The 16,152-nt window shown below is 41.2% G+C and overlaps 1 long non-coding RNA gene across 2 annotated transcripts in view; it reads left to right on the top strand.

Annotated features, from left to right (window-relative positions):
* Window positions 1-15,866, top strand: part of LOC137450888 (uncharacterized) — a 30,012-nt gene extending 14,146 nt beyond the window's left edge. Inside the window, exons 2-5 of one of the 2 annotated variants that reach the window (XR_010989678.1) lie at window positions 1,480-4,380; window positions 6,501-6,697; window positions 8,538-10,768; window positions 13,606-15,866. This is a non-coding gene — a long non-coding RNA (uncharacterized lncRNA). Of the gene's footprint in view, window positions 1-1,479; window positions 4,381-6,500; window positions 10,769-13,605 lie in introns of both variants that reach the window. The other variant, XR_010989677.1, reaches the window with a different exon arrangement.
* Window positions 15,867-16,152: the final 286 nt, after the last annotated feature.

A 16,152-nucleotide genomic window follows, 5' to 3' on the forward strand; every position in this document is an offset into this window, starting at 1 on the left:
GGAGGTGGGGAGATTCAGACTGGATGTGAGGAGGAGGTTCTTCACCATGGGAGTGGTGAAGCCCTGGAATGGGTTGGCCAGGGAGATGGTTGGGGCCCCGTCCCTGGGGGTGTTTAAGAGCAGGCTGGATGAGGCTCTGGCCAGCCTGATCTAGTGTGGGGTGTCCCTGCCCATGGCAGAGGGGTTGGAACTAGATGATCCTTGTGGTCCCTTCCAACCCTGAATGATCCTGTGATACTATGATCTCAGGAAGCTGTTCCATTGTTTAAAGGTTCTGTCCAGATTTTTAGGGAGAGCACTCCATTTGCATGTGTCTGTAAATAAATCATAAACATTTGTAAGTAGTCATCTATCTTCTCAGTGGTAACATCTACTTTAAAAGAGCTTTCTAGCTGAAAGCTGATTTAGAGATTGTTGCTCAAATAATTGTGGAAGGTGAGGAAAAAGCAGAAAGCTGTTGCCTCCAGTGGTGTAGTTCCTGCCTCATATGGTTTGCTTGCTGCTCCCCACCTCCTCAAACACAAACTCTCCCTTATTCTAGTGACAGGCAAAGCTTCTTAAAGGTGTATTCTGTTAATTCCTGCTTAAGTTTATGATGATGGAGATGGAATTGACATTTCCTATGCATTACACTTTCATTCTTTGTATAGAAACAGGAAGTGAGCTGGCCCATGAATAAGTTACCCTTGCTGCCCCTTCTTCCTACCTGTCCTGCAGAAACCCCAATCTTGGGGAGCAGGGGTGCTTGCTTGTCCTGTTTTATTCTGTTCTCTGAGCTGCTTTGAGAGAGCATCACCTATTCCACTACATCAGGCGGAAGGGGAATGGCTAGTGAATGAATGCTTTTCTTTCTGACATGGAGTTATTTAGCCCAGGTGTTTCAAGAGGGGGAGTACATTCAAGGAGTGCTCAGTGACCTTCACACTCACCCTACCATGTGGTTTAGTGTTGGCAGAACATTTTGTGCTTCCAGTGAGACCTGCCTGGTAACACTTCAGTGGTTACACAACCATCCAAGTTTCCTTTATGTGGTATATTTTGGACAATCTTTCTCTTGCAGGTGGAATCCCATTTCTGTGACAGGAATATTCCATATGTGTAACTAAAGAGAGGATTTTTTTTGTCTACCTTTCATCCCTGGCACATTACTCTGTTTTCCTCCCTCTGCATACACAAAGGGATCCCCATCATATCCTATTTGTGTTGGACATAGGCCAAAGGGCTCTCACCATAAGGGACATCCAGCTGTGCTAAGTAGTGATGCTGCAGAGTGTAAAATAACAATCCTTGACCCAGAAGAGCTTACAGTCAGCCTGCTCAGGGCACTCTTTAGAGGCAGGGGATGGGACACGGAGCCGTGCTCAGTGGGGTGAAGTGAATGCTCAAGGCAATGCAGCAAGGCAGTGGTAGAACCAGAAATAAACTACAAGTTGCTTGAATTGCAGATTGTGTTGCTTTGTGCCCTTCTCTTCTGCATAGGTCAGAGCTTGAAGTCCAGAAGAGGCCTGTGGTGCATACTGCTGTGGCATACAGTCTTGGAGGCATTTCCCTTGGCTGGGAAGTTACGTGGTTGCTGCGCAGAGGCTAAGGTTTGCTCCTAAATACATTACTCATTCTACCACTCTTGTTTTGTGTCAGTAAACAAATATTTGTTCAGTTGCCTTACCTTCCTTAGCTATCCAGTAAGCACAAGGACTGCCTGGCTCAGGAGAATTTTGTGGGCAAATTGTTACCTTGAATTGATTTCATTTCGTTGAAATATAAATAACATGAACAAGCTGTTACAAGTTTGTAACAATATCTCCTGTGCAGAGCTGTGCTGTCAAAGCAGATGGTGCTATCCCTGGCTCCAGAATTCAAGTAAGGCTGAGAATATGTTTGTTGCTTCCGTGTTAATCCTGGAAACAAAGTAGTAATCTAAGAATTCAACAGCAGCATTTTCCTATTTCCCCCAACCCCCAGCCATAAATAGCAATAAAAAGAGGGAATGTTCTTAGTACTTGGCAAGAGGAAAAATCTGGTATGGAAAATCATGAAACCTGGAGCTGGTACTGAACTGTCTTCTGTTTTAGGTGTCTGGTGTTTCCAGACTGAGATGAATTTGTTTGATCTTACCTTTTCTGTTCTGTTTTCATCAGAGTTAATGTCTTAATGTAAAATTGTAGAGGAAAACCATTCCAACCTCTACTTAGGGACTGGGTTTTTTTGACAGTATGTGGCTATGTAATTTATAGTTGGGCAGTGTCTGTTGGGTCATTTTGGTTTTGCTGTTCTTGTGGTGCAAAGGATGAAAAGCAGCTTTCTGTTACAGAGAACGAAAATATTTCCAATGTCATATTGAAATTTATGTCATGTAGGCTTGTTTGTTGAATGCTTGTAAACTGCTCAGAACATGCTGTAATACTTATCTGTAATGCTTATGCTAAGTTAAATCCCTTAGGGAATGCAGTTCCCTGTGTTGTGAAGTGGGTTGTAGTCTGTTTGACCCAATATAGCCTAATTCAAACCGTCTTCCAAAGCTGGAGCCTGTTTATATCTGTGCCTAGGAATACATTGAAGAGCAGGATAAGCACATAATAATGCTTCCCTCACTCTTCCCGTGATCCACTTAATTTCTGAGCCTTTGTAAACTTTTATATCCTAAGGCAAGGAGCTCTACAGTGTCATTACATGTTGGAATTTCATTTGACATCCCTTAGCTTTCGTATTAGGAGAGCTATTGGAGACTTATTTCCTAGCTAACTTTTCCATGACTTGTAGTAACTTAAAAGTCTTCACCATCCTCCTAGCTGTCTGTTTCCCAGACCTAGTACTGATGTGCTTAGTTGTCCATCTGAACAGGAGTCATTTCACTTTTTGTCTTCTGTACTTTTTCTACTATATGACAGCTTTGTTATGATGGAGAGAAAAGGGAGCATGCTTATTCCTTTGATGATAATTCCTAGCATTATATATATAAATTGATTTATTTATTAACTGCTACTGCAGACTGCGCTGATGGGTTTACAGAACTGTCAGTTGTGACTTCAGAATCTCTCGTTCCTGAGTGGTGGAAAAAAAAGGTTGGGATCATCTTTCTCTGCATGCATGACTTCACAGCTATCAGTTTGGGGTTTTCTCTGCTCTTCTGTCAGAGTCACTCAGCACTCTAACAGCCCTCTGCAACCTCTTCAGTCAAGTTATATTTTTACTGTTATAGATGGTTTATTAACATAATCAGACTTTGTCACCTTTCTTCACCCCTTTTGCAGATGATGTATGAATATGTTGAACAGTTTAGCCTTTAGCAGAAATCTCTGCTATCTGTGATCTCTCCAAGATTGCTGTGTGAGCAGCAGGACCACACTGGAGGCTTCCAGGATTAGAGGATGGATTTATTTTTGTATCTTTCATTTCAGAGAATGTAACCAATTCAGCTGGTGTATTTCTGTCCCCTGGCAGATGATTTTTTTGTAAGAACTTTCACTGGTGTGTGTGATCAACGAGACTGTATCAGGCATCTATTTCTTGTCCATATGCTCTGTGGCTCTTTCCAAGAACTCTAGTAAGCTTATGAGTTGTGATTTTCTCCTAGAAACATGGTGTTAACTCTTTGTCCATATGTTCTGTTTGTGCATGTATCCTTACATTTTCCTTATCGCTTCTGGCAGTTCCTCTGTAGTGGGAACCTGAGGTTCTGGTCTCTATTTCTTTACATTTTCTCCTGAGAGCTTTAAAGAAGTTGACACTGCAGTTTGCTACCTTGAGTGGCATCAAGAGGAGATTATATCTGAGCTGTTTCATATTATTTCCCTTAGTACTCAGGTGTTTAATTTCTGACACTACACTTCTTTCTGCCTGCTTCTACAAAGGAAGAAAATCTCACTCAGGGTTTCCAATTTTTTAATGCCTGTTGGATCAAAGCCATGAGTCATGTGGTCATGGTCTGTTGTGGGAACACTGGGATGGTTATCTGATTAGTAAAGCTCCAGAAGAAATGACCAATGGGTGCTGCTGTTTGGAAGGAAAAGGGAGAAGCCTCTTTGTCACTGCAAACTACCCTTTCCTCCAGAGGACATCTTAAATGTGAATTATTCATATTGTCTCCGTGCTTCAACAAGAGTTTAACGGGCTGAGTGAATTCAGTGGCTTGCCACAGGCAGTAGAGCTTCTGCTGGGGTTATTGGGTAGATACAAGCTCTGCTATGTGAGAATATTTAGATGTCGCTAAGAGGGAGAAACTGTGTTGTTTAAAATGGCATGTTGTATGGGTTCAGAGAGGCTGCTTCTCAGCTATTTCTGGGACACTGATTATGCAGTTACAGATACCTGAATCCAGCTGGTCAATACAGGACTTCACACTACTCTTGCACGTGTATCAATCAGCACACTTAACAGCAGGTAAGTGTATTAGCTGTGTGGAGTAGTTGAGGACTATTCTGAGTTCTTCAGTGTCAGTTTAATAGCTGCAGTAGGTTATTCCTGCTGAAACTCTGGAGCTGTTACAGTATGGCTAGAACAGTTATTCTTGTCCAGCAGCTTTGAGGAGCAGAGTTAATTGTTATCTCTGCAGCCATGTGTGGCCAGTATAGAATTGAATTTGATGGAAAATAAATGAATGCTTTTTCCAAAGCCACTTCACAATACTGTTGGCCTCCTTTTCCTTTACATTGGTAAGGGCTGTAGTTTTTACTGATGCAAAGAAATGGCAATGGAGAAACAATTAGCCCTTCTGATGTATCTCATTTGGTAAAACAATTGCTTCCATTATTGTTTTTATTTGTTCTGTTCTTGTTGCTGTTAAGCTGTTACTTGGCTGTCAGTGGTCTAGGTTGCAGTCAAAGATGGGGAGAGTGTTATGTGTAACACAAGGTACAGCCAGGTGGCTCATTTGGTATGTGAGTGGCTATTTTAGAGACACTGTGTGTGTGTGCCTCTATTTGAGCTCTGCCTCTCAAAATACACACAGCATATATGTACTCTGTAGAGACATTCTTCTGGTAGTGTTTTTGTCTGTAGTATACACTAGGGAGTCAAAAAATACCTGCATTCCTTCTAACAGATGTTGGATAGTTTTGAATCCAGTTGAACTGGATAATTTTTTTTAACAGTGAAGTTCTGAATTCTTTTAAAGCCTGTTTCCTCATTGCCCTGTTCGCCCTTATCAGGCCTTTTCTTTGTACAACTGCTGAAACAGTGTTAACATCTTCACAGGCTGCCAGCCTCATTTAAAAAACTCCTTTTCAATTACAGAACAGGCCAGAATTATCAGGGAAAGAATTGCACACACTTAAAAAACACACACTGCCTGTGCCATTAACTAATTCTTTCTCTCTCAGCCTTAGTATTTTAGGACACGTTAGTGAGATTCTTCTGACAGAGAAGGGTTTAGGTCCTGCTTGCCCTATCTCTATGCAACCATTTTTTGTTTTCTTTCTTATGGTATCTGTATTTCTGCAGTTAATAGGAAAAGCTACAGTTTACAGAAGGCAAAATTGTGTGCAATCAAGTTTTGAATACGTTTCAAGAATTGAAACTCTGCAGGGGTGTGTGTATGTGTGTAGACATCTATATAGGCTCCACAATGCAGGGGTTTATTAGCACCATCACTGTCACAGTGGAAACGTGCACCACTGTGGTTATGGTAGGAGCTAATTAACAAGATGCCATTGTACTTCAGGTTTGAAGCTGTAGTTCCAAATGGTGCCAGCTCTTTCTTCGCGTGCATCTGCTTCTAATGGAATATATTTTAGCATGTCAGTTTTGTCACTATCTACACTACCTCTAAAATATATTTGTTTCTAGAAAATGGGATCAGGTTGCTGTATGTCACTTATTCTATGATGGTTTTGTTTCAGTCCCAGCAATAAGTCTTCTATTTGCCCAATACTGCTGGCTGACTTTTCTCTCATCCACTTCACTACACCATTTTGGCTCTCCAATAATACAGGGGTGTTTATGTTGCAATCTAAGTAAATGTTGTGATGCATGTGCAGAGCACAAGAAGCTGAAATTTGTACAATCAGTTGAGTAGGAAAAAACAATCCAAGTATATACACTTGATGCTTGCTTTTGAGCACAGACTTTTTACATCACACATAAAGCTTAAACTTGATATTCCATGTGAGTGTATGCAGGGAGACGTTCATACTTATTAGGGCTTGCATAACTCATAGAAGAATGCTCCTAATCAATATGCAGGATTCAGTGTTAGTTAATTGCATTGCCAAATCTGCTTTTGCTGTTAAACTGATTTTTATTTTTATTAAGAAACTGTGGTTGTGCTTTCTGTTACATAACCTCTGTTAACTAGTTTCTGTGTTTAATGAGTTTGAGATGTAGATGTTGAGAAGCATATATATTTAGTTAGCGCGTGGTTGCCTGACAACACGGCATCGGTCTCATCGTTCTGCGCTGGAGGTGTAGTCATGTTCTTGTCAGCCATGAATGTTTACATGGATCCTTTTTCTCAGTTTAACCAGCAGCAGCGTATTACATGTTGCCACCTATGCTATTTTCAGGCACCTCAGCAAGATGTACCGGTTAATTAGTGAAAGAAGTGAGGTTTCAAATGCTGGGAAATGGTAGATTTACATGTGTGTGGTGCTCGTCCTGGACTGAATGAGGAGGAAGCCCTGTAGGACATAAGTGTCCAACTGTGCAAGTGAAAGCTTTAAATCTTGGAAGTGTTGAAGGGGACCAAACTGAGCTTATTCAGGTAGGTTCTGGACAGCTGTTCCTTAACTTGAAAGCTTGATTTAGCCTGATTTTGATATTACTTCAGTTTCTCAGCAACATACTGCTCCTCATTCTGACCACAAAAAACCCAATACTATTTCTTCTGTAAGCTATTGTTAAACCACTGCTTCATCCTGCAAATTTAGATCTTGAGCTTTCCATGTGCAATGCAGGTATTTGTCATACTGACTGAATTTATTGGTCACAATGGAAAACTTCCCTGGAGGGGAATGATCTGTTAGTATCATGTACTGAGAGCTTATGGAAGATGGGAGGAGTCTTGCCTAGGACCAACTTCCACCTCTGTCAGAGGCAGTGGGTGCAGATGCTGATGCTTTGGCAGATGCAGGCCCCAAACTGCAGCATTTGAACATTGGTTCTTACTTGAGCATGCCCATGAAGTGGCAGGGGTGGGGGGTGGGGGGTGGTGCAAATAAGTCAGTGCCCCTGCTGAAAGGTCATGGCTTTCCTGCCTTGCAAAAGCTGCTTGTGAATACTGGCTTTCCACTGAACCAGTGAAGGTTGTTCATTAACTTGTACTAAGGCTCAGATTTGTTTCTAGCAAAAAAAGAACTTTTGCTAACCTTGTGGGGCCCTACAGCTTCTGATGGATGGCTGAAGTGATGGAAAAGGAGGCTTTCTGCGGTTGGCCTATGAAAAGAATAAGGAAAAAATGGATCTTGGTTTTAAAGCCACTTCCCTACTTGAAGTTCTGGTTTTCCTCACTTAAAATTTCTATGCCTTTCCCTACCATTTTGGAGTGTACAAGGGAAGGAGAAAGCAGAACTAGAACTGAACACTCATTTACCTTTGCTTAGAGGTTTACTGCCATTGGAAAAAAATGACAAATATTTTTTCCTAGAAAAATAAGGGATTTTGATTAAAGCACACTCCTCAGTGAGAACAACTGTGTCAAAAACTTACCAGCTTCATGAAGAATCCTGCTCACACTAGGCTGTTCACACTCTAACACAGGTAACATGAGGCTGCCTTCCCTTGCAGTGCACATAAATGTGCTACTTACTCACTTCCAGAGGCCTTGATGGCTTTGACACTTCCCAGACACAGGTCACTAAGGATGTTCTGTTTCTCAGTAATGCCAAAGTCTGAACATTGGAAGAGTTGTTTGTATCAGCACATCTAGAGCTTTAGAACAGCCACTCCTAAAATCTAATTTTGATAATTGCTTTTAAAAAACCATCTCACTGCCAGTGCCATAAATATGTCTGGGGTTGGGCAAAGATTCTTCGGCGTATGATTTAGTTTTATTAGAGCAGTTGAAGGGCAAGGGCATTAAGGCAGTTTTCAGTGAGGTGTTTGGTCAAAGTTTGGATCTAGGCCTCTTACAACATGTTCCAAAGTTACTGTCCTTTGAGTGTGCTGTGAAATCAGTTTATAAGCACAAACCTGGAGTAGCACTGACTTGTTTCAAAACTTCAGAGGAGATTAGAGATTGCTTTGTGATGGAGGAGGATTTCCTCAAACACAGAGATTATCTTTGTGTGGCTGGCAGACACATTAATAAAATTGGCCTGTTGTGTACACAAAGGACTTTTGTCTTTAATAGTTAAATGCTTTTTGCCAGCACTAAAGGTGATTGAAACTAATGAAAAGATATTTGCTTGAGAGCTGCAGTAAGAGAGGTCAATCATAGCTCTGATTTTAATGGCTGTTCTCTACAAGTGTACCAAAGGAAATTTTGTGTGTGTGTGTATTTCTCAGGTGATTAATCTTTACAATAATATTAGTTATGTCTGTGTGTAATAAAAATAATGTTTCTCTTGACATTATTACTGTATACATACTGATTGAAAACTTAGTTTGCAGTAGATTGAGATGGCAGTAGGCCCTGAATTGTTAAAGCAAAGAATGTAAGCGAGGCCGGTCTGCAGGATTTGGCTTCATGATGGGCCATACTGAATGAAAGACAAGCTCATCTGACTGAGCCAGTGAAGAAGACACCTGAGTGAATTTCACTAAACTCAGCAACAACTGTAAGTAAACACCCAGCCTTCCAGCTAGTACTTTAGACCTGTGATACTGACTAGAAATGTACAAAATTATCTTCTTAAGGACCCTGAATTCTTCCCTTTCTGATGCATATTGAATGGGGAACGGTAGACCCTGAAAGGAGAGGATGGCCAGGCTAGCTGTGCTTTTCATCATGACTGATGTGGAGTGAATGGCAGACAATAGAACTTGGCCTAAGTTCAGGCAGAGTGTGGGGGTTTTGTATTGATACACAGACATAGACAATATATGTCATAGATGTATATAGCTGTACCTATGAAAACATATCTAAGTGTAGGTCTGAGTTGTAGACTTGTCGGAGAGGGTTCAGTTAAGAATCTGAATATGATTCCAGGATCAGAGGCTCTAACTTAAACAATAGCACCCAGGCCTTCATGCTAACTTAGTCTGATTAAAATTATCCTTTCAAAGGGAAACATTTAGCCTGTCTGTTAAAAATTGGATGGAGCTTTCTTCTTTGCTATCTAGAAGTCCTCAGAAAAGATTGTTTGAACTCTAAAAAGCAGATAATAAGGCATGGAGTCTGTAAAAGGAACTGACTCATTGCTGGCTAAAACTATACATTGGACTATTTTTAGGAAGAATAGAATTGGTAAGAACTACTGATGCCAGGATTTTATTGTGACACCCAAGAGAGGACCATGTTTGTTCTGTCACTTGCAGTAGCAGCTCCTGAGGAGATTGCAGTTAAGCCTCTGGAACTGTTTTGAGCTCATGGATAGCTTTCCCCTAGGAGAAGAGGATTTAATGGAAAGGATGTACTAACTTCAGAAGACCACAGGACATGTAGATGTTCTACATCCTCTTTTGGACCTTTAGTGGTTTGACAGATCTAAGGAAATCATTTGATCCCAGGGCAGAATTATAGAATGATTAAAAAACATTGTAGCAAGAAATTTGTTCTCCATGCAGTACTGAGCAAAGTGGATGCATGTTGGAGAGGGCAAGAAACACATTGGTGCAGGGCAGTGTGTATTCTGTTTCCTGGCTGTCCTGCCTTAAACTGAAAAATAGGGGCCCTTAAGAGGGAATTGGCTTCTGTGCTGAAGGAGTGTTTGAGACAGAAGTCCTGTACTCGGTTGGGAAGAGCTTGGTATTGCAATCACTGTCACAGAGGGCACATTCATACTCAAAGAATTCTGTGAAAGATGTAAGGAAAGTTACAGAACCTTTGGTGTATGGAAATAATTTATTGACACATTTCACCTTCAGTTTAGCTTTCAGCAGACATTACTCTCTATTCAAGTCCAAAATGAGACTAAACCTAGAAAAAGTGCACACAGAGGTCAAAACGAAGACAAGAGAGTGACTAGAGGAGGCAAAGCCTGGAAATGGGAAGAGTAATAGTACAGTGGCATTTCTAAGAAGGATTTTAATCTCCTTGTAGGACTTGAGAGACTCAGTCACTAAATGTTTCTTTTGTGCAGCATGTCTGCACTAGCTAATTGAAGATAGGTGGGCTTAGAAGAGACAGCTTTTAGTTGCCTATTGAAAGCCAGCAGCAGCAAAGAACTTTTTCAGATAAGGAAAGTAATTAATTTGACATTTCTGGTTGTGACCTGATTTTCTTCTTTAACATGCAATGTTCAAAGAAAAGGAAAGGGTTTGCTAGAATTGCTTGAGGAGGGATGGATGTAGGCTTCTCAAGCCTGCAGCCAGACTTCCCTTTTTAAATCCATCAGTGAGATGACTAAATCTGTACAGTGCAGCTGTATGTCCATGGATATCTGCCTGTTTTTTTGGACAAAGCTGCACAGTGAGCTATTGCCTGGTCATAAGGCATCCACTTACACTATTTTCATTTAAAACCCCACATGCTTTGCAGTTCCTGTTGTTTTGCCTTTTTCTCTTCACAGAACTTAGAGGCTACTTCTATAAGAATCTCAGCTTAAACCTGGCATTGTTTCAGATGACATTTCCTAATGCTGTTAATGGTGGCTACAAACCTGTATGCAGCTAGGGTGCACTCTAGACCTAGAGAGCAGTGGCAGAACAAAAACACCAACTCACTTCTTCCTTGGTAAGCTGTTCTTTGGGCTTTTCCCCTTTCCTATTCAATGGCCAGATGGGCTTCAGGTGAAACTAAATGAGTGAATTTACTTGCAAGCAATCTGGGTCAGATAGGAACTGACAAGCCTCATGCTGCAATCCTGTCTAACTCCCTAACTCCTGCAGCCCTGAGGGTGCTGTTTAGAAGTGCTGATACGCTCTGATTTACTGCAGATTGCTTTCACTGTGCAACCTCTAAGTCCAATATTAAAAATAACCTTAAAATGTGTAACACTTGAAGATAAATTGAGAGCCTGGGGGCACCTCGTACGTCACTGGGAGGCTGTTAAATGATTGATGATGATTGTGGGTTTATTCTTAGGTAGTTGCTTATGTCACTGCAGTACAGGAGCATTTTGAGAATGCTATGCTTTAAAATCAATTTGTTAAACACAAAAACATTTTACTTTTTAATCAGGAGTAAAAACCATGAACTATGGGATGCCAATAGCAGTTGCTATTAAAGGGATTGTCTGTATATATATAAAGTGAAGCAGAGAGCTTTATAGTTGGCAAAAGCAATAAGAAGTTGACAGCTGAAGACAGACAAGCTGCATAGGTGTTTTTTTATCTTACCATATATTTGCCCATGACCTGCATAAATACTCCTGCTGAAGCTGGTGGATAGATTCTACTGTCTGCTGTGGGGGTGGAGAGCAGGTTATAGCACACATACACACACAAAAAAGGCTTGGCAGTTCCTGTGTCCCTCCCTCTCCCCCTGTCTCCTACTTCTTCAGACTCTATATCGTATAACTCATAGGATTTCTCCTTGCTAATAATAAATGGAAGTGAAGCTGGTGAACAAGCTCATTGCAGCATATGCTTCTGAAGGTGGAGGAGCTCTCCTATAGGCATGGTGACCACATTAGTCATGAGTCTTAAACTGTAGGGTGCAAGTCACTGATCTGGTAGTGCTGTTTCCCTGTGGGAAGTGACAGGCCTGAAATGAGCCTGCCTCTGGAAGTCCCATCTGAAATTCCAATTCTTAGCAGAATATCTACTTAACTGACAGCTATTACTACAGCAACTAAATGTCTCCTTTGCTATTCCTTCCACCCACCTTGCCTTCACACCATTCTTGTGGATCACTGCTCTGATGAAAGTGCAGGGCACTTTTTCTGCTTTACATGTTGCCAGGAATTGGTTAGTCGAGGGATTCTTGAGGTCACAGGTGGCACAAAAAGATCTTCAATGAGAGGAAAGGAGAAGAGACAAGTCCTGGGTGACAAGTCTCACTGCTGCCAGAGAAATGAGCTCCATCAGCAAACGTGGTTTGGTAGAACGAGATTTGATGTAGTGGAATGGCATAGTTTGTGCTAAGTGTGCTGACCTGCTGGGAGCTGGAAGGACCTCACAGCATGAACTTGTTAAGAGTATATCTAAGATACTGTGTATGACTGATCTGTGCATGGCTGGATTTGGAGGCAGAATATTTTTCTAGAAACCAAGAAGCCAAAGTTATTTCTTTGGTAAAATTAGCTACATCATCAGGTGCTCTGCTTAGTCCAAGTAGCTAGTTCCCCATCATGATAATGAAGGCGAGTTCTGACTTTCACTTAAGTTCTGTTCAAATTAATCTTTATGTCAATGATGTAAGCCTCCTTCTCAGAGCACTGATAAGGTTCAGCAAGGAGAGGATGACACAAGCACTGCCCACATCCCACCTGCCCACATCCCTCTAGAGCCAGCATAGCAAATCCCTCTGAACTAATATTTGCTTCAAAAGATAATTTATCTACACAACAATTTCACAATCCCCAGTTTCTTGTACCAGTGGAACAGAATACCTGTTGCTTTGTGAATAGGATTTCCAAGAGCTGAATCCAAAACCAACTACACGTTATATTTGAAGCTAGGGGGAAGAAGTAGGGAAAAGGGTCAGATTATCCTAGTGATAGTGGTAATACCCTGCACATGTGCAAAAAAAGAAAGCTTCTGTTATGCCAAAACTCTGCTGAAATTCAGCTGTGATGCAGCAAGAGAAATTTAGGTCACAGTTTAAGCTTTTCACATAATTAGTTTACATTTAATCAGACTGCTGGTATGTAAACATAATTACCATTCTCAGACCTTTAATTGAAATTGTCACAGCACTACTGCTAGCTGCTTCTCCAGATCTGCTCAAACGGGTTTCCTTTCAATGGACACAACTTGAACACTGTGCCATCCACCAGGCAAGACTCTTCCCAGTCACATTGGTCAAACTAGACAAGCCACCATGCTTTAGTCCTAATCATATAAGCAATAAAGTAAGTTCAGCTGGTATGAATCAGGCCAAATATATTTAAGCTAATGCATTACCCCCCAAAATCACATAAAGTTGTTTCTAATCATGCCAGTATATCTTGCCTCTAATGGGATAAATTTATACAAACTATGATTTATTTCAAAAGTTTCAAAGAGCATTAGGGACCTTTGAGAGGGTTTTGCCTCCTTTAGAGAGCTTACAGTTCATCCACCTGGTCAGAGAATGAAGTGGCTTTATAAAAATAGGTGCACTGTGTTATGTAAAGTTATGCCTACAGCTAAGGCTTAGAAAACATCAGCTCAAGTATTTAGAAAGAGTGTTAAATACACATGTCTTCCTCTTAAATGTTCATTAACAGCATACAACCAAAAAGTAGGACAGGAGAAGCCTTGTACATCCCAGTTATCACAAGTGTGCTCTTTAGACAGCTAGAGGTCTTCTCTACACCACCATTGTTTTATGCAGGGCTATTAAATATTCTTAAATAGTTTTGAGAAGTAAGCTTATGTTTGTTTTTTAAATGCTCTAATACATATTTTCTTTTTAATAAACTCCAGGAGCAGAAGCAGAAAAAACCCTCTTAAGCTGGGACTGAACTCTTACCTTCTTTGTGGTCTTCTGAACAGCATGGCTGGAGACAACTGCCAAGGAAAAGCCTTGGTTAACTTCATTAACCCCAGCTGAGGATGCAGTTTGCTGCCAATGGACTTTGCCTGCTGCTTCTTTTCTTTTCTTTCTTCTTGTTGTTGTATTTTGTCTTTTTGATTCTTTAGCTCCTCTTGTTTGCTTGGCCTCCCTGGCAAACCCCGACTTGATTATCTTTTATAGGGATGTAGAGTGAATGCAATTACACTAACAGCTACTCAATATTTGATGAGCCGCAGCCAAAGTTAGCTGGAAGGGTCAAGACAGTGTGGAGCTGGGGGGTGGGGGGGGAGATAATGTACACTTGCAGATTTTACTTACATTCTCCAGAAGTTTAAATTACATTTAATGAAACATTAACTGAAGATTTGACAAATGACCCCCAAAGACTTAAAGTTTCACCTGGAACTTGCAGTGAAAATAAATGAATGGGCAGGTGTCCACCGGGCAGTTTTTACTGTTGAACTCAAATCTTTTTACCATTTAATTTCTACATATTATAATCTTATGTTACACTCAATTTTCCCCTGTGAAAATAATATTTACTCCCTCTTATTTATTAATGTCAGAATGTCTCTGCCCCAGTTCCTTTCAGAAAACTGAGCATCCTTTGAAAGGCATCTGGGCTTGCCTAGCACCAATAAAACTAAGAGTGTTCAGAAACATTTAACACATTCACAATATTTGGGTTGTGCTCTACACTAGCTTAACTTGTCATATATTTTCCTTCCCAAATAAAAATTTAATGAAGAAGATACAGCTTCATTGCCAGTTCTGGAAGTGTGTGTGGGGAAGCACTTAACAGTTGAACTGAACTTGCCCTAAGCAGATATGCAAACATTACAAGTTTATCCAGAAATTATGGTTGCAGAAACGCTGCTTTGTAAAATGATGCTCCAGATGTGCAGCTCTAAAGAGTTTTATGTACTTAGTATCATTGCTTCTGGAAATGCATGGAGGTGCAAAAAAGAAACCAAGCAACCCTTCAGTAGATTCATAAATGAGCCAGGTAGAATCCACAGTCAGAAATGCCTGATTCAGCTAAGCAACTCACTGAAGAAAGCCAGGTGTCATGTTAAGTGATTAGATCATCCACATCCTTTAAAGTTTTCCAAGTATTAGAGAGAACTAAAAGCCAGTCAGGTGCAGCAGATGTCCTGTATTTCTGTGGCACATGCCACAGGCAGTATGAGCATACTTGGCTCCTTTAGGTAGGAGTGGAAGAGTTATTTCTAGCTGCTAACAAAACACATCCCAGATGTGGAAGCATCACAATGACTGGCTGTTTCCCTTCTCATTCTTCTGTATCCACAGGTATTCAATGGAAGTGGCAGTAGTGCAGGCTCACACATCACTGATGTTAGGAACACATTAAATTACACAGGTCCCATACACCTGTTTAAATAGAATTACTTAGGTTGGAAAAGACCCTGAAACCCATTGAGTCCCACTGTTAACCCTACACCACAAAGTCCAAATAGAATGGAAACATCAAAAGAGTGTACAGAAACTTTTTTTTAAATAGAACAGCAACATCTACTTACCAAAAATATCCATCTTATGACATGGAAAAAATCTTACAAAACAATACAGAAAATAAGCACTAACTCTCTCTGAAAGTTTGGAAGTAAACACTTCAAAAGGCTGTTCAAGTTTGTGGGATGAAGAGCTCCCAGTGTTCAGAATAACAAAATGAGTGCTGAAGGTAGCAAGGGATAAAAAGAGCCTGCACTCTGACACCCTGCACTGTAAGGGGCACAGCATGGGTGGCTGTGGCTCTTGTAATGGCCATACAGATCACACACTCTGGAAAGTGTCTGTATTCTTTTCCCTTCAGGTATATTTAGAAGAACAACTTTGAGGCACACAGGGCTAACGACACAGTGTCTGTTCCCCCACACAGCTATCTTCAATCTCAGATTTTTACACAGAATTTTTTGTTAACTCTTGCTCAGCCTGGATTGCTGAAATCCAGCTTCAGTGATAGTTGTTTGCAAAACCAGTCCCAAAGCCTTTTACAATTAAAACCCAACTGATCACACCTGTTCCTCTAGTTCAACTTTTCTTCAGGTGTGACAAACTAATTCAGCTACACTAAGCTACACTCCAGCTACACTGGAGCCCCTATTACAAGAGGGATATGGAGGTGCTGGAAGGTGTCCAGAGAAGGGCCACGAGGATGAGCAGAGGGCTGGAGCACCTCTCCTATGAGGACAGACTGAAGGAGTTGGGGCTGTTCAGTCTGGAGAAGAGAAGGCTCTGAGGTGACCTAATTGTGGCCTTCCAGTATCTGAAGGGAGCCTACAGGAAGGCTGGGGAGGGACTTCCCAGGATATCAGGTAGTGATAGGACTAGAGGGAAGGGAATGAAGCTGGAGGTGTGGAGATTCAGGCTGGAGGTGAGGAGGAAGTTCTTCCCCATGAGAGTGGTGAAGCCCTGGAATGGGTTTTCCAGGGAGG

The sequence above is a fragment of the Melanerpes formicivorus genome, unplaced genomic scaffold (genome assembly GCF_026170545.1).
Source record: "Melanerpes formicivorus ecotype bairdi unplaced genomic scaffold, bMelFor1.0.p_v2 SCAF_38, whole genome shotgun sequence".
In the NCBI taxonomy this organism is placed as follows: Eukaryota; Metazoa; Chordata; class Aves; order Piciformes; family Picidae; genus Melanerpes; species Melanerpes formicivorus.